The following is an 18,863-nucleotide window of genomic DNA, read 5'->3' on the forward strand; positions in this document are numbered from 1 at the left end:
ATATGGTAACAATAACCCTGTATACGAGACAGCAAAAGAGACACTGATGTATAGAATAGTCTTTTGGACTCTGTGGGAGAGGGAGAGGGTGGGATGATTTGGGAGAATGGCATTGAAATATGTATAATATCATATATGAAACGAGTCGCCAGTCCAGGTTCGATGCACGATACTGGATGCTTGGGGCTGGTGCCCTGAGATGACCCAGAGGGATGGTATGGGGAGGGAGGAGGGAGAAGGATTCAGGATGGGGAACACATGTATACCTGTGGCGGATTCATTTTGATATATGGCAAAACCAATATAATATTGTAAAGTTAAAAAAAGAATCCACCTGACAATGCAGGGGACAAAGTTTCAACCCCTGGGTCAGGAATATCCCACATGCCGCTGAGCAACTAAACCCATGTACCGCAACTACTGAGCCCACTTGCCTAGAGCCAGTGCTCTGCAACAGAAGAAGCCACCACAATGAAGAGTAGCCCCCACTTTGAGCAACTAGAAAAAGCCTGAGCAGCAACAAGGACCCAGCACAGCCAAAAATAAAATTTTTGAATAAAAAAAAGAAGTCAATATATCTGTGGAATTCATGCAAAGAGAATGTTTCAAGAAATGTAGATAGTTGCAATGTGAAATGCTGCAGAAACCAATTAATATGAAGAACGACATTATGACAATTAGGGTGTTCTTATTGATCATAACCATCTTTAAAAACATGGAATTTGAGAATGGGACAGGAAGAAGTCTGACTGTAGTGGGATACTGGTGGGTAAAAGCTAAAAATTTAGGAATTGTAAAGTAGAATGTCAAGAGTGGAGAAATGAAAATAAAAGCAACCTCCAAAAAAAAAAAAAAAAAAGAAAGAAATAGTATGGGCCTAACAGAAGCAGAAGATATTAAGAAGAGGTGGCAAGAATACACAGAGGATCTATACAAAAAAGATCTTCATGACCCAGATAACCATGATGGTGTGGTCACTCACCTAGAGCCAGACATCATGGAATGCGAAGTCAAGTGGGCCTTAGGAAGCATCACTATGAATAAAGCTAGTGGAAGTGATGGAATTTCAGCTGAGCTATTTCAAATCCTAAAAGATGATGCTGTGAAAGTGCTGCACTCAGTTTGACAGCAAATTTGGAAAACTCAGCAGTGGTCACAGGACTAGAAAAGGTCAGTTTTTATTCCAATTCCCAGGCAATGCCAAAGAATGCTCAAAATACTGCACAATAGCATTCATCTCATATGCTAGCAAAGTAAAGCTCAAGATTCTCCTAGCTAGGCTTCAAAAGTACTTGAGAACTTCCAGATGTTGAAGCTGTATTTAGAAAAAGCAGAGGAAGCAGAGCTCAAATTGCCAACACCCGTTGGATCATACAAAAAGCAAGAGAATTCTAGAAAAACATCTACTTCTGCTTCATTGACTACATTAAAGCCTTTGACTGTGGATCACAACAAACTGTGGAAAATTCTGAAAGAGATGGGAATAACAAATACCCGACTACCTGACCTGCCTCCTGAGAAACCTGTATGCAGGTCAAGAAGCAATAGTTAGAACTGGACATGAAACAATGGACTAGTTCCAAATTGGGAAAGGAGTACATCAAGGCTATATATTGTCACCCTGCTTATTTAGCTTATATGCAGAGTCCATCATGTGAAATGCCAGGCTGGATGAAGCACAAGCTGGAATCAAGATTGCCAGGAGAAATATCAATAACCTCAGATATGCAGATGACACCACCCTTATGGCAGAAAGTGAAGAAGAACTAAAGAGCCTCTGATAAAAATCAAAGAGGAGAGTGAAAAAGCTGGCTCAGCATTCAAAAAACTAAGATCATGGTATCCAGTCCCATCATATCATGGCGAATAGATGAGTAAACAATGGAAACAGTGACAGAAGTCATTGCAGATGGTGACTGCAGCCATGAAATTAAAAGATGCTTGCTCCTTAGAAAAAAAGCTATGACAAACCTAGACAGCATATTACAAAGCAGAGACATTACTTTGCTGAGAAAGGTCCATCTAGTCAAAACTATGGTTTTTCCAGTAGTCATATATGGATGTGAGAATTGGACCATTAAGAAAGCTGAGTGCCAAAGATTGATACTTTTGAACTGTGGTGTTGGAGAAGACTCTTGAGAGTCCCTTGGACTACAGTGGAGATCAAACCAGTTAATCCTAAAGGAAATCAGTCCTGCATATTCATTGGAAGGACTGATGCTGAAGCTGAAGCTCCAATACTTTGGCCACCTGATGCAAAGAACTGACTCATAGAAAGGACCCCGATGCTGGGAAAGATTGAAGGCAGGAGGAGCAGGTGACAACAGAGGATGAAATGGTTGGCTGGCATCACCAACTCAGTGGACGTGAAAGCTCTGGGAGTTGGTGATGGACAGTGAAGCCTGGCATGCTGTAGTCCATGGGGTCACAAAGAGTCGGACATGACTGAACAACTGAACTGAACTAATGTTCCTCTCTTTATCCTCTTTATCTTTTCTCAGTTGAATTTCAATTCTGAACTGAAGTGAACTGATTTACTATGTATGTATATGCATATATGCTAGGATATACACATGTCTAATTAAAAAAAAAACAAACTTCCTTTAAGTAGTTATGAAGTTAACTCTCCAGGTAGCTAAAAATTTGGAAATCTTAGTTATTTCTGTCTAAGGGGATGTTTAGTCCCATAGGATTCAGGTAGAGATGCTAACTTATAAGAATATTTTAATGAAATAAAAGAGAATGCTGAAAGAGTATGCTAAAACAAGTAGTATAAAGGTCATTTACTTAAGTGCAACTGGTAAAGACCTTCTTACCCTCATCCCTTTAACTTTTTGATTGCAAGATGGTCTTTTTCTACATAAGTCTGTAAAAATAAGATGTTAGTTTCCTTGTGTCTTCAGTAACATTCAGTTCAAAATATTTCTTACATTCTTTGTAATTCTTTCTTCGGACACAGAAAAAATTTAGAAGTGTGTTGTGTAATTCCAAAATTACTTAGAAATGTGTTATTTAGAGTATGTTCATTATTTTCGGGCATTTGAGGATTTTATATGTATTTTGTTATTGATTTTGATTTTAATTCCATTTTCATCAGAAAACACTGTATATAATTAAAATCCTTTAGAATTGACTGTAACTTTGTTTTTATATGACTCATTTTGGTGAATGTTTTAGGTGCACTTGAAAAGACTGGGTGTTCCGCCGTTGTTGGCTATGGTGTTCTATATTGTCAATTAGGGCAAGCTGGTTGATACGTATGTTTTTGTTTACCTATTCTCACAATTACTGAGACTGGAATGTTAAAATCCCCAAACATAATTGGTGTACTAGGTTGAATGATGGTGGTTGTTGTTCAGGTCCTAGGTCAGGTCTGACTCTTTGGGACCCTTTGGATTGCAGCACGCCAGGCTTCCCTTTCATTTGCTATCTCCCATGATTTGCTTGAATTCATGTCCATTCTGGGACTTCCCTGGTGGCTCAGATGGCAAAGAATCTGCCTGCAATGCAGGATCCCTAGGTCAGGAACAGCCCCTGGAGAAGGGAATAACTACCTGCTCCAGTATTCTTGCTTGGGGAATTCCATGGGCAGAGAAGCCTGGCAGGCTACAGTCTGTGGGGTTCTCTAGTAAACACTATTTATTTATCCTGTGTTTTGGGCTTCCCTGGTGGCTCAGTGGTAAAGAATCCATTTGCAATGCAGGAGACCCATGTTTGATCTCTGGGTCAGGAAGAGCCCCCGGAGGAGGGCATGGCAACCCACTCCAGTATTCTTGCTTGGAGAATCCCACGGATGAGGGAGGTCTGGTGGGTTACAGTCCATGGGGTTGCAAGGAGTCGGACACAAGTGAAGCGACTGAGCATACGTGCTGTCCATTGAGTTGGTGATGCCATCAAACCATCCCATCCTCTGTCATCCCCTTCTCCTCCTACTCTCAGTCTTTATCAGCATCAGGGTCTTTTCCATGAGTTGGCTTCACATCAAGTGGCCAAAGTGTTGGAGCTTCAGCTTCAGCACCAGTCCTTCCAGTGAATATTCAGGGTTGATTTTCTTTAGGATTGACTGATTTGATCTCCTTGCTTTCCAAGGGGCCTCTCAAGAGTCTTCTCTGGCACCACAGTTAGAAAACATCAATTCTTCGGCACTCAGCCTTCTTTATGGTCCAACTCTCACATCCATACTTGGCTATTCAAATCCATGTCTATGCAGAATTTGTGAATGTGACCTCATTTAAAGGTCTTTGCAGGTGTAATCAAGTTAAGATTGGGCATACTGGACTAGAATGGGCTCTTATCCATTGACTGATGTCCCTATAAGGCTAAGGAAATTTGAACACAGACACAAAGGGAAGATGAGGAAGTGAAGATGGAAGCAGAGGTTGATGTTATGAGACCAGGAGGTGAGGAATGTTGAGGACTGCTGACAATCTCCAGAAGCTTTTAATGGCAAGAAAGAATCCTTCTCTATAGTCTCCCTTCTGAGAGACCGTGGCCCTGACAACATGTTGATTTCAGACTTCTAGCTTTCAGAACTGTAAGATAATGAATTTCTGCTGTATTAAGTACCCCACCCCCAACACAAGGATTTTAGGATGCTGTAATAATCACTTTGACAGATTTCTCTGGAATGTTTTAAAGTTTTTAGAAAGCAAAAATCCTGCACCATGGTACTGATAACAAACACGAAATAGAAGCTTTAGGTGGCACAGTCTTAATTTTAATATTTTGTGGGTATATTAATAGGGCTATGAAATAGAACTATTCAATGAAATAGTAAATGTCTTCTGCATTTTGAATTTTAGGGTTGAATTCAAACAAAAGTCAGAACACAAAGATGAAAACTTTCACCTGAAATCTCAGCCTAGATCATTATCAATCATTCCACTCTGTGCCAAATACTGGGTTGTGTGCTGTACCTTTTGGGGATTCAAAGATAGAATAGAAGCAGCTCTGTTCTCAAGATGCTCCCAGCTCAGTGCCGGAGGAAGACCTATAAGCAGTGACCTCATGATAAAGGCCATCACTACTGTATCATGCCAACAGGAGTGACATTTTGGACCTATTTCCCAATTAGTGTTTCCTTACTGGCTAGCCAGTTTTCCCCTCCCGGCTCCTTGCCCTTCTTACTGGATCCAGAAAAGAGGTTGCCTGAAGCTAGGGGAGGGAGGGAAAGTTGGTCCCTTTTGCCCTCGGAGGGTAATAGGAGGAGGAGAGGGTAAAGGATGCAAGGGAATGGGACACCTACGTCCCAGCTTCTCTCCTGGAGTAGAAGTTCCAGGTCCAGGCCTCTTAGACTCCTTGGGAGAGAGCAGAGGGCGGCGCTGGTCACGGGTTAAGCCCGGCAGAGGCACCCTTGAGGAGCACCCCGCATCTCAACACACCGGGAGCGAGAGAACCACGTGCTGCCATCATCCAGTCCTGACTCAGCAGAGGATGTGTGCCTGGTTCCCAGGGAACAGGGAACAGGGGACCAGAGACTGCGCAAAGGCACTGACACGGATACAAAACAGCTCCTTCCCTACCCGTAACAAACCCCAAACCCCAAATCCAGGAATTTACTGTGAGGTCCCCGTCGAAATGGCGCCCTCTGGAGGAGAAGAGGGGAGGGGTAGAACTAGAAGAGACCCAGTTTACCTGGAAGAGACAGCAAAAAACACACATGAATATTTATGCAAAAGAGATGACTTAAATTTGAAGGCATGGAGAAGCTGTGAACTGTTAAGGTAAAATTGATACCGGCTCTCTCCACCCCACACCTCACTTCTAGAGTGGAAGTGTATAAGGGAAATTGGAGTGGATATACGTCATCAGGGATCTAGGGAGGCCACATTTTCTTCTAAAGTGAGGATCAAGGCAACTGAGGCTCTTGTCTTACATGTTTTCATTCCTGCCCCCCACCCCAATCGCTTGTCCCTGCAAACCAGGTCAAGCCTTTGCATAAACAGAATAGAATATATCTAGGAGTGAGCTGGATAAGGAAATGGCAACAACCCACTCCAGTGTTCTTGCCTAGAGAATCCCAGGGCCAGGGAGCCTGGTGGGCTGCCGCCTATGGGGTCGCACAGAGTCGGACACGACTGAAGCGACTTAGCAACAGCAGGAGTGAGCTATTTCTGAAATTAACATAATTTATTTACGTTGACATAAATTGTGCCCTTTCTAAGTTAACATTTAAAAAACAGCACCCAATTTCTCCATGTTTAGCAATTTATTATTCTAATCATGCATCTCTGTCTTTTGTAAATCTAAATGTCACTTCTCCCTGCGTTTAGCTGCTTTGGTGGTTTGATGGTTCCCATTAAAATAAAGCGATGAAGTATAACTAGTTTTTAGTACAGTTGATCACCACTAGGGGTAGAGTCAGCAAGGGAGCATTCTAGAATTCCACCTTTGGTTCTCCAGAATCAGGGCTGGGTTCCTTAACAGATAAAGACTCTCTTCATAAGGATGGTATTAGAAAATTTTTAAATATACAAAGTCATTTCAAAACAGCCAATAGATTAGTAACTGATGATGCTAGGATGACAGATAAGTGCTCATTATGCTGGACAGCATATGGAGTACTCCATGCACGCCTCATCACCTGATTCTCACCAGCCTGAGCATATAGCAAGTTCTGGCCCTTTCTGTATGCTGGACTCTGTGCTCAGCGCCTTGATGACCCAAACTATCACATTTATTTTTCATAACAACCTCAGAAAATGTGAACTACAATCAGTTCTACCTTAAACTGAGAAAGGTGAAGCTTAGAAAGGTCAAATGGTTAGTTTATAAGTCACATTGCTAGTAAGTGGTGGCACTGAGATTTGAGCAGGCAATCTGCTTTTAACCACACATTATTTTTTCCCAGTTTAGGAATTAGTTGAGATTTTCTTAGAGGTAAGTCAAATTATGTTTTTCTTCTTCTAAACATACCCTTCAGTGACTTCCCATTTCAGCCAGAGTCCCTGTTGTCGTACCCACAGCCCCCTGTGTTCCAGTCCCCTGTTATTCTGACATCACCTCCTACTGCTTGCCAGCTCCCCACTAGCAATAGCTGTCTCTCAACTGGTCCTTCAACACTCAAGGCAAGCCGTCCTGTCTCAGGGCCTTTGAACTTGCTGTTTCCTCTGCTGGAAATGCAGTTCTCCCAGATATCCACTTGGTTCACTCTTTCACTTCTTTAGATGTAGTCAAATGCCATGTCCGGTAATTCTTGACTATGCCATTGCAACTTAACACCTTTTCTCCTTCCCCCAACTGGCACTCTCTATTCATCTTCCCTTATTCTTTATTTTTTTCCTTGACTGTCTATTTATATTATAAACATCTTATTAATGGTCATCTTCCCCTCTAAAATATAAGCTTTAGATATTTTTAGTTTTGGTATTTTTTAAAAAAGTGCAACACCAACTTTTAAAACAGAACCCAGTGTAGTAATGAGTGCCCAATAAGTATTTGAGTGACTGACAAGAGCTTAAGGCACTCACACAAGGTCACACGTTTAGTATTAGGCAAAATGAGGCTTCATTACAAATCCAGTATTGGAGTTTATCCACATATCAAATGCATAAAGTGTCTTCCTGAGCTCTTCTAAGTCTCATGGTCTTTAATTATAGTAGGTCGGGTGAACATGAATAAACAAACCAAACAGGAAAAAGGCAGCATTTGTTACTGTCTCTTAAAGTGGGATACTTTAAAGTGAGATCAAATCAGAGGCCAGGTCAGGGAAAGGGGACACTGGTCTTTAACAGAAAGGGAGTTGACAAGTGATGAAGTAAGGAATGTGCTGATGTTTCTGGGCTGCACGAAGGGGCCGAGTGTGGGAAGGTCCTGGATGAAGCTGGTGTTGGGTTAATTAATTAGGGTGGGATGCCTGCACATTAAGGGGAGGAAGGAACCGAGGGGATTGCTTTGAGTGGACTGAGGTCTCAAGTAGCAGTTACAAAGGATCCTGGAGGCACAGGAAGGATGGGAGAAGTGCTGGGTACAGCTCAATTTGGCGAGTGGCCAAAGAAACATGTCAGATATTAGTGAAAACAGGCCACAGCTGCTGCAATTTACAAGCTACATGTCAGGCCTTTCCTTAGCCACCCCCCTACCCTACACCATCTCCTGTCCTGGAATAGTCTTTTTCTTCCTAAGACGACCAGTCATAACTCAGTTCTCACTTGAGGGCATAAGAGAAGGCAGAGGATGTTCAGGCTTCATTGCTAATGGAAAAGGTCTCACAGCATTCATGAAAATGCAATTTCCCCCGAGACTGAGAATTAAAATGTTAGTGTATTGAAGTCCCACCTCTTTTGTTCCTAGCACTGTGGTTATTTTTCTTTAATTTCATGACATCTAAACTTATAATATCTAAGACTTCTAGAATGTTTAAAAGTGTTTTTTACTCCCTTCCTCTTCAAAATGTATTTATACGATCTGTATATTTCTCCATCCTAGAAGAAGATTCTAGATAATTCAGAGTATAACATATATTTGTTTGTTTAGTTACTAAGTCATGTCATACTCTTTGGTGACCCCAGGGACTGTAGCCCCCCAGGCTCCTCTGTCCATGGGATTTTCCAAGCAAGAATCCTGGAGTGGGTTGCCATTTCCTTTTCCAAAATATATATAAAACATATATTAAGCATATACAAAACATATATACACACACACAAATATACACCAGATAGATTAAAAGTGAAAGTACAAAAATATTTAAAGGTATTCATGTGGTTACTGAATAATGTAATTTGGCAGAATTATTTGGTAGCATTTCCCCCCTCTCCCTGTTCCCCTCCCTGCAAAGCACAGGTGGCCATTAAGTGCGTGGACTCTGGAACCACACAGGCTGTGTTTGATTCTGGGGTCTGACACTTCCTAGTACCTTCAAATTATTGACACTGAAGTTTCCTTTTCCTCATCTGTAAAGTGAAGTTAAACATAATTCTTAACAAAACGGGCTTTAGTAATGTTTGAGTAAATATATATAACATTTATAATAATATTAAATGTTAAATATTTATATTATTTATCAATAGTATAAATAGACTGTAAATAGACTTTTTGTGTGTTTTCTTAACCTGTCATGTACAGTATGTAGAAAATAACCTGTAGAGAGGTACTCACATTTTTTTTATCATGTTGAGGAAAAGAAAATATCATTATAGTTCTAGCCAACAGGTATTTCTTGTTCTGATGAAATATGCAAATGGATACGGAAAGCTTTTATATCTATGGAAATAAAAGTCAATGTAAAATAAGAACAGGTTCAGCATTCAAGAATTCTATTAATGTCTTCTATGATCAGCTTTTCTTTGTGATGTTGCTGAAATGCTGAGTACAGTTGTTTTTTGGAATAGCTCTCATTTGTCTGCTGCAAGAATATAAGGCACAAGGTAACAAGATGCCCAAGAACTGCATGGAGGAACTAATGTTTTATCAAGCACATCTACTGAGAGTGACGATTTCATTCTAAGTCACTTTCTTTAAAAAAAAAAAAAAAAAAAGATTTATTTATTTATTTATTTGAATTTTTGGCTGCTTTGGGTCTTCACTGCTACACGTGGGCTTTTCTCAAGTTGCAGCAAGTGGAGGAGTGGGTCCACTCTTGGTTGTGGTGCGCAGGTTGCTGGTTACAGTGACTTCTCTTGTTGTGGAACATGGGCTCTAGGTGCTCAGGCTTCAGCAGTTGTGGCTTTTGGGCTCCAGAGCGCTGGCTCTGTAGTTGAGGCACACAGGCTTAGTTGCTCCATGGCATATGGGATCTTCCTGGATCAGGGATCAAACCTGTGTACCCTGCACTGACAGGTGGATTCTTAACTCTGGACCACCAGGGAAGCCCTAAATCACTTTCTTCTTTGAGTTTTTTCTAACATAAATTGCTGCTAAGTCGCTTCAGTCACGTCCGACTCTGTGTGACCCCATAGACGGCAGCCCACCAGGCTCCCCCATCCCTGGGATTCTCCAGGCAAGAACACTGGAGTAGGCTGCCATTTCCTTCTCCAATGCATGAAAATGAAAAGTGAAAGTGAAGTCGCTCAGTCCTGTCCGACCCTCAGTGACCCCATGGACTGCAGCCTACCAGGCTCCTCCGTCCATGGGATTTTCTAGGCAAGAGTACTGGAGTGGGGTGCTATTGCCAACACATATGCTATTTCTACCCATTTCCCTTGTTCCTTACAGAACCAGTCTAATTGTAGAACAGTATTATACTTAAGAGACCCTCCAACTGGCCATCGTTCACCGTCCTCCAATGGATACCGTGGCCATGCAGTATCACATAGGAAGACCAGGTGTGTCTTCTTTAAGCCCTGGGGATCAAATCTATCCCAGTTTTTCAGGATACAGTTCAAAGGAGTGAGGCTGGAATTGTTAGATCCCATCTTGTCCTGAAGGATCCTGGACGAGCCCCCAAGATGAAAGGTTGTTGTTGAATCACGCGAAGACACCGGGATTCTTGGCCCCAAGAGGAGAAGAATTCAATCCGGGGCCAGAGACGAGGCTTGATCGCTCAGAGCTTTAGTGTAATAAAGTTTTATTAAAGTATAAAGAAGATAGAGAAAGCTTCTGACATAGGCATCAGAAGGGGGCAGAACATGAATTGGTCCCTAGCTAATAAAGACATTGTAAAGCCTGGATAAAGATTGTGAAAAACACTGAAACCAAACTAAATGCTACATAAGTTATCAATGAATTTTTTTTTTAAGTCCCTTAGTCATGTCTGACTCTTTGTGACCCCATAGACTATCCAGTTCATGGAATTCTCTAGGTCAGAATACTGAAGTGGGTAGCCTTTCCCTTCTCCAGGGGATCTTCCCAACTCAGGGATTGAACCGAGGCCTCCCACACTGCAGGCAATGAATACATGTATCTTAAGTTGCTAATTTTTAATACTTTGTTGTTTAACCAGTTGTTCTACGGTCATGTGGTTATTTAAACTAAAATAAATTATGGGCCACTAATCAGATGCTGAACACTCTTACAGCAACTGGATACAGAAAGTTGAATAAATCCTCAAGAAGAAAGCGTTGTCTAGTAAGAGAGATACGAATTAGATTCATCTAAGTAAAATGCAGGAGGCAATACTATGGTAGCAAGACTAGTACACTACTTAGGGAAGATGCTAATTCTTCTGGAAGCATGGGGTGCAGGTGGTCTTGAAGAACGAATAGAAGTAACGAAGTTTCAACTCAAGGAGCAGCCTAACAGTATGTAGTGTTTCTAGGCCATGGGAAGTCTGTTGAAGCAAGAATGTGAGTTGAAGGGCGGAGACTGCCATGGTACATATGGCTGGAAAAGGGATAAAACCTTAAGTAAGGCAGCAACAATGAAAATGGAGAGGAGAGGATTCATTGGACATTTTGAGGCATAATTAACAAGACTTGATAACTGATGCTCATATGTTTAGGGGGGTTAAAATTGGAGATGATGTGATTTGGGTTTGTGACATGACCGAGATGGCGATACAGCACAAATTTTTGTTTTGGTCTGCTTGTTTTGCTTTTGTTTGGCAAGAATATATACATATATATATATATATATATGGATTGCTAATTCAGATTGAGATATTTTTAGTTTGAATATTTTGGTTACTGTGTAATCATAACCACATTTACCCTTTTATCTCTGTGTTCAGCTCATCACAGTGTCTTCACGTACAGTTATACTTGCATTGTGCAGCTCATGGTTTCTCTGGCTCTTTTTTCCCTGCGGTACAGCATGCCTTCAGACCTTTTGGTTTTTAACTTTAGTGAGAAGCATTAAAATTGACCAGTGCTAACCCAAACAAAACAAAAACAGCTCTTTCTATGATTCGAACAGGACACACATCTAGAAAATGTAACCCTCTCCCCTGGGGACAGTATTCCAGGTGACTGTTTTCGGCCTTGCAACTGTCCAGATCCCTAACTAAGCATGAGAATTAGCAAAGGAAAGTAAACAGGCCATTTTAGCACACCAGGAAACTTCTCTCAAGTCACAAACATTCCTGTTTCTGAGAATTATATACAAGTCAATAAAGATTAACTAAACAGTTGGAAATATAGCTAAATAAAAGCTGAGACTTTAAAACTCACTCACGACTATGCATATTGCAAGCGGTTTGGCAAGAAGCTCTTGAATGTTTCTTCTTGCTGTATTTCTTAACGCAGTTTCTTTACTCATCAGCTTTGGCAGAGGAACGGAGATCCTCTATTAACGGGTACTTGAAGCACTTGGGCTGTATTCACAGCCCAAGTTTGCTTCTTAAACTCAAAGCCTCAATTCAGATTTCCGATGAGCTTCTTCTTCTTCTTTTTTTTTTTTTGATTAAACATTATTTTTTAAAACCATAGTATAAAATGTAAAGATGTAAAACTGACATATTAAGTAAAAAGCATATTTCAAGAGTTTTTGAGACAAATGAAGGCACATCTTCTTTGTTTGTCAGTATCTATTTAAATGTCAGCCTGAGCGTATCTTAAAGTATGTATAATTGTGGCTGGGACATAGTTTTCGTGAATTGTTATCCAACTTGTGGACCCGTGAGATCAACGAATATTTTTAAATTTCCATTAACTTCTGCCTTTGGAGCCTGTTGTAATTTATTTGTGTACTTTTTGTTTCAGGATAAAGATAGAAAATGAAACTCGAATCAATTTTGCTCCTTGAATGTAGCTTCCCTAGAAAAGTAGATGAAGTTAAAATTTAAATTATTCTGCAAACTGGAGTAGAATTTCTAATGAAATGTGCATTTAGATTGATTTCTACCAATTTCCATAATTACTATTTATAATTTAAAAATAGATTTAAATCATAGAAAGCACATGTACTTCAATGCTGGAACACTTTTTTGGAGAGAAATATAAAACATAATAATTTGATAATTGTTTATAAGTAGTTAAAATTCTGTGTATTGAAAATCACCAAATGCTGTAAAATATCTGCCTAACTCTTGTTTGTGGTTCCAAAAGAAGTCAGCCAGCATTGTTGGTTGTTCTGCTTCCTTGGTAAGAGTTTCTCTCTGGCATAATCAGTTATCTTACTACTTAAAAAAAAAATTAAATCTGAGAATTTAACAATTGCTAGAAAAAAGAAAACAAACAAAATTTCATCATAAAACTTAAAAATAGATTTAAAAAGTATTTCTCAATACTTGACTGATGCTTTTATGTCTGAGTTCCAGTTACTTTTTAATAATTTCATTTTCAGCTATTTTAGACTTGAACTATTAGCACAGACCATAAAATTAGTAAAACTGGTTAATGTTGTTTAAAATTGTCATATTACTTTAAATTGATTATTTCAGTTTTACTCTTTCCTCAGTTGATGCTACAACACAGAACCATTCTAAGTAGTCAACAAATAGAAGTTTCCCTCAGAGATTCATCCTCCATTTCTCACTATTACAAAAAACCTGTGCAGTTCCTTAAATAAATAGAATTCCCTACTTCAGAGGCTTCTCACGTTCTGCACTTGTCTTTTTTTCTCCCTGTGAAAGCTTTTTGTCTTTCTCTTGGTCCTGAACTCTGCTCCCAGACTATCATTAAAGCATTATAACCCAAACGGCTTAATGATAACATCTACTTTCCAGGTAACATCTTTCTAAAATGCTAAAGCAATGTTATGGAAAAAAAAAAATCAGTGATGCTTTTTATTTTTCAAGGGAGACATTTTCAGTATCCCCTTAAGTCATATGTGTGTGATGAGCTTTCTTGTTTTGGTCATATTTTTCCATAATAATCCCACAATGCTTTTCATGGGTTACAGCTTGAAGCTATACAGGAATGTTAACTTTATAGGCATTGTCACTGCTCTGTGGCAATGATTCCCAACTGGGAATGATATGCACTCCCCTCTTCTCCTAGAGATGTTTGGCAATGTCTCGAGACATTTTTTGTTATCTCAACTGGGGAGGTGCTACTGGCATCTGGTGGCTTGAAGCCAACCACTCAACACCCTATAATGCAAAGTTCAGCCTCGTACACCAAAGAATTACTCTTCCCCAAATATGAATAGTGCCAGGGTTGAGAAACTCTACTACAGGGCAATGTTAGACTGGAAAGCAGGTAATTAATCCAGCTGAAAGACTTTCCTTTTAATTTGGAGTCAGAGGTAAAGTGAATTTTGGTTTCTACCAAGAGTGGTACAGCTATTTATGAAATGGTATACTACCTTTTTGTTTTGGTAGAGATAAAGGATTAAAATATATACACTTTCAAATTTGAATTTAATTAATCCAAAATTATTTGTAATTAATCCAAATTATTGTGGTAAATCAAGTAGGCAACTTTACTGCTTCACCTTGATTGGTAATAAAATAGTTCTAGAAATAACACTTTTAGTGTTTATTTTATCTCCCCATTCATGTTATTTTTATCTTCTCTAACTCAAGACAGTTAACTCTGCAAACCACTTGAGTGTGTGTAACTGAACAATATTTATTAATGTCTACCATATTTTTATTTACATCTTTAAATTACATCAGTCCCCCAGTTGGAATTCTTCAAAGCTTTTCTTGGTTTGTGTCACTGATTAATTTATTCATTAAATAAATAAGTGTTTTGGGGTATTAACTGATCCGGACATTGTTCTATATGCTACCATCTTACAGTAATGAATAAATAGACAACCATTCAAACAGCCAAGGAGTGAATATTCTGATGGAGTGAAAGAGAAAATAAACAAAAATGTATGAAAAATTACACTGATATAAGTGGTAGGGACACAAATAAAGCAAGAAAGGAAAGGAGGGAGTGCCACGGTAAGGGACTGAGAGGGAGAGACCAGCAATGCCAGGAGGTGTGGTATCCTGGAAGCAAAGTGAAAAAAGTCCTTCAAGGATTATCATCTATGTCCTACAGTGCTTGTAAGTCAAGCAGGGTGAAGACTGAGAATTGACCTTGAGAAGCAGCATCATAGAGGTCACTGATGATTCTGCAAGGCACAGCTCGGCTGGGGAGGAAAACTCAAATGAGATGGGTTCAAGAGAGAATGCTGGGAGAAAATTAAGAGAGCAATTGTAGGAAATTCCTTTAAGGAGCTTTCCTATAAGGAGAAATAATAGTTGAAAAAGGAAATGGGGTCAAAAACCAGTTTTTGTTTTTGGTGTGTGTGTGTTTTCTTTTTTTTTTTGTAAGATGAGTGAAATAACAGATTATTGATATGCTGATGGGAATAATCCAAAGAGAAGGGAAACAATTGAGGCAGGAGAGGAAGGGGGAAGAATTGCTGGAGAGACAACATTTAATAGGTGAGAAGGGGTGGGATAAGGTACACAAAAGGAGATGTTGATCTTTGATAGGACCGTATACAGTTCCTTTATAGAAACAGGATGAAAAAACAGTATGTGGACAAAGATGGAAATACATAGCTGGAGTGAGAGCTTGAGCAACTGAACTTCAAATCACTTTGTTTTTCTCTTTAAAATAGTAGCCAAGGTCATCCACTGAGAGTGAGAATAGGTAAAGAGCTGTTGAAAGTTTGATATAATTGTGTATTTTTCTTCATCTATGTTCAGCTGGCGGTGGGATATACATAACTGTAGTTGGAAATTGTCATAGTAAATCTCACAAAGCAAAGGAGGATGAAAAGTTTAAGAATATATTCAGGAGAATAATTGAAATGACCAGCCATGGAAATTTTAGCTGCCTTTTCATTTCATTTTAGGTTGTATTTTCATTTTGTTGATTGTTTCTTTTCCTGTGCAAAAGTTTTTAGTTTAATTAAGTCCCATTTGTTTATTTTTGCCTTTGTTTTCCTCGCCTGAGGAGATGTATCTGAGAAACTATTGCTAAGGCTGGTGTCAAAGAACTTATCTGCTGTTATCTTCTAGGAGTTTTATGGTTTCAGGTCTTGCATTTAATTCTTCAACCCATTTTAAGTTAATTTTTATATACAAGTAAGAAAAGGTTCCAGTTGCATTCTTTTGCATGTAGCTGTCCAGTTTTCTCAATACCATTTATTGAAGAAATGGTTTTTACTTCATTGTATATTCTTGCTCTTTGGCTTACTTCAGATTTTTACAAAATAAAAATTTACAAAGCCAAATTGAAGGAAGGGGTTTACTGGATATTATTTAATAATTGAGATGGGTTCCTATCAAAGATGACCTAATAATTTGTTGAAACTTCCATATACATTAGATAGTTAGAGGTTGGTTATTTATTCAGTATTTGGCTTAACGCCTCCTTCTATAATTTATTATCTTAGAATATCATTCCTCTCAGTGTCATCCACTGAATTAATGATATTTTGGAGAAGGCAATGGCACCCCACTCCAGTACTTTTGCCTGGAAAAATCCCATGGATGGAGGAGCCTGGTAGATTGCAGTCAATGGGGTCGCTGGAGTCGGATGCGACTGAGCGACTTCACTTTCACTTTTCACTTTCATGCATTGGAGAAAGAAATGGCAACCCACTCCAGTGTTCTTGCCTGGAGAATCCCAGGGACGGGGGAGCCTGGTAGGCTGCTCTCTATGGGGTCACACAGAGTCGGACACGACTGAAGTGACTTAGCAGCAGCAGTTTAAGACACTGGCTGATATCATTGCAATTACTAATTTTTATGTTATGAGTATCAGAAATAGAGACAAGTGGTACTTGATTGCCAGAAAAGGTGAATCTGCTGTTCATCATAAACTCTGGAGAGAGTCCTGCTTTGTAAAAATTATAGAAATAAAAGTTAACTTTAAAACACCAGAGCAACAAGTAGATTTTGAAGGCTTTGAACAAGTTGGTAGGAATCAATGAACTTATGTGAAAAAATAATCATAAAAAATTTAAAGTCACTTCTGAAATTTAAAAATGGGTTTTATTCTTAAAGAAAGTGAAAGTGAAAGTTGGTCAGTTGTGTCTGACTCTTTGCGATCCCATGGACTATACAGTCCATGGAATTGTCCAGGCCAGAAAACTGGAGTGGGTAGCCTTTCCCATCTCCAGGGGATCTTCCCAACCCAGGGATGGATCCCAGGTCTCCTGCATTGCAGGTGGATTCTTTACCAACTGAGCCACAAGGGAAGCCCACTAGATATAGTTATTGTCCTACTGTCTTAACAACTTTCAAATGCACAACAGAGCATTGTTAACTACAGTTACCAGGTTGTACACTACATCCCTAGGTCTTACTTATCTCATAAGTGAAAGTTTGTACTTTTTGACCACCTTCACCCATTTCCCTCACCTTTCACCATTCATCTCTAGTAACCACCAATCTGTTCTCTGTTTCTATGAGTTCAGATTCTTAAGATTCCACATATAAGTGAGATTATTCAGTGTTTGTCTTTCTTGGTCTGGTTTATTTCACTTAGCATATTGCTCTCAAGTTCCATCCATGTTGTCCTAAATAGCAGGATTTACTTCTTTTTTGTTTAATGGCTGAATTGCATATACATGTAGGAAAGTGGGAAATAGTAGGAAAATATCTTAACATTTATATATATATTGGAGAAGAAAATGGCAACCCACTCCAGTATTCTTGACTAGGAAATCCCATGGACAGAGGAACCTGGCGGGCCACAGTCTGTGGGGTTGCAGAGTCAGACATGACTGAAGCGACTAAACATGCATGCATGCATATATATGTAGAGAAACGAGAAGTAGTGGGAAAATGTCTACACATTATATACATGTATTTACACACATATATGTCCATTTTCTTTATCCACTCATGTGTCAGTGAACACTTAAGTTAGTTTTCATGCCTTGACTATTGTAAATAATGCTGCAGTGAACATACGATGAAGATATCTCCTTAAGATAGTGATTTGGTTTCTTTTGGATATACAGAAGGTCCCTGACTTACAATGGTTTGACTTAGGACTTTTCAACTTTACAATGGTGTGAAAGTGATCCCCATTTAAATTCTATTTTCTAAAAAGACATGCAGCTTGGCATATGTAGTAAGAGGAACTCTATTTTAGTGATGCTGGGCCACGGCTGTGTCCACAGATCCCAGTCAGTCATGAGATTATGAGGGTAATCATACAACCATTCTTTGCTCATATGACCATTCTGTTTTCCACTTTCAGTAAAGTTCAGTTCAGTTCAGCTGTTCAGTCTTTCTGATCCCATGTACTGCAGCATGCCAGACTTCCCTGTCCATCACCAACTCCCAGAGCTTACTCAAACTTGTGTCCACAGAGTCAGTGAAATCACTGCACATGGTGACTGCAGCTGTGATGCTTGCTCCTTGGAAGGAAAGTTATGACCAACCTAGATAACATATTCAAAAGCAGAGACATTACTTTGCCAACAAAGGTCCGTCTCGTCAAGGCTATGGTTTTTCCTGTGGTCATGTATGGATGTGAGAGTTGGACTGTGAAGAAAGCTGAGCGCTGAAGAATTGATGCTTTTGAACTGTGGTGTTGGAGAAGACTCTTGAGAGTCCCTTGGACTGCAAGGAGATCCAACCAGTCCATTCTGAAGGAGATCAGCCCTGGGATTTCTTTGGAAGGAATGATGCTAAAGCTGAAACTCCAGTACTTTGGCCACCTCATGCGAAGAGTTGACTCATTGGAAAAGACCCTGATGCTGGGAAAGACTGACAGCAGGAGGAGAAGGGGATGACAGAGGATGAGATGGCTGGATGGTATCACTGACTCGATGGACGTGCATCTCAGTGAACTCCGGGAGTTGGTGATGGACAGGGGGGCCTGGCGTGCTGCAATTCATGGGGTTGTGAAGAGTTGGACACGACTGAGTGACTGAACAGAACTGAACTGAACTGATGCCATCCAACCATATCATCCTCTGTCGTCCCCTTCTCCTCCCGCCTTCAATCTTTCCTAGCATCAGGGTCTTTTCCAACGAGTTGGTTTTTCACATCAGGTGGCCAAAGTGTTGGAGTTTCAGCTTCAGCATCAGTCCTTCCAATGAATATTCAGGACTGATTTCCTTTAGGATTGACTGCTTGGATC

The sequence above is a fragment of the Bison bison genome, unplaced genomic scaffold (genome assembly GCF_000754665.1).
Source record: "Bison bison bison isolate TAMUID 2011002044 unplaced genomic scaffold, Bison_UMD1.0 scf7180017864198, whole genome shotgun sequence".
Classification (NCBI taxonomy): domain Eukaryota; kingdom Metazoa; phylum Chordata; class Mammalia; order Artiodactyla; family Bovidae; genus Bison; species Bison bison.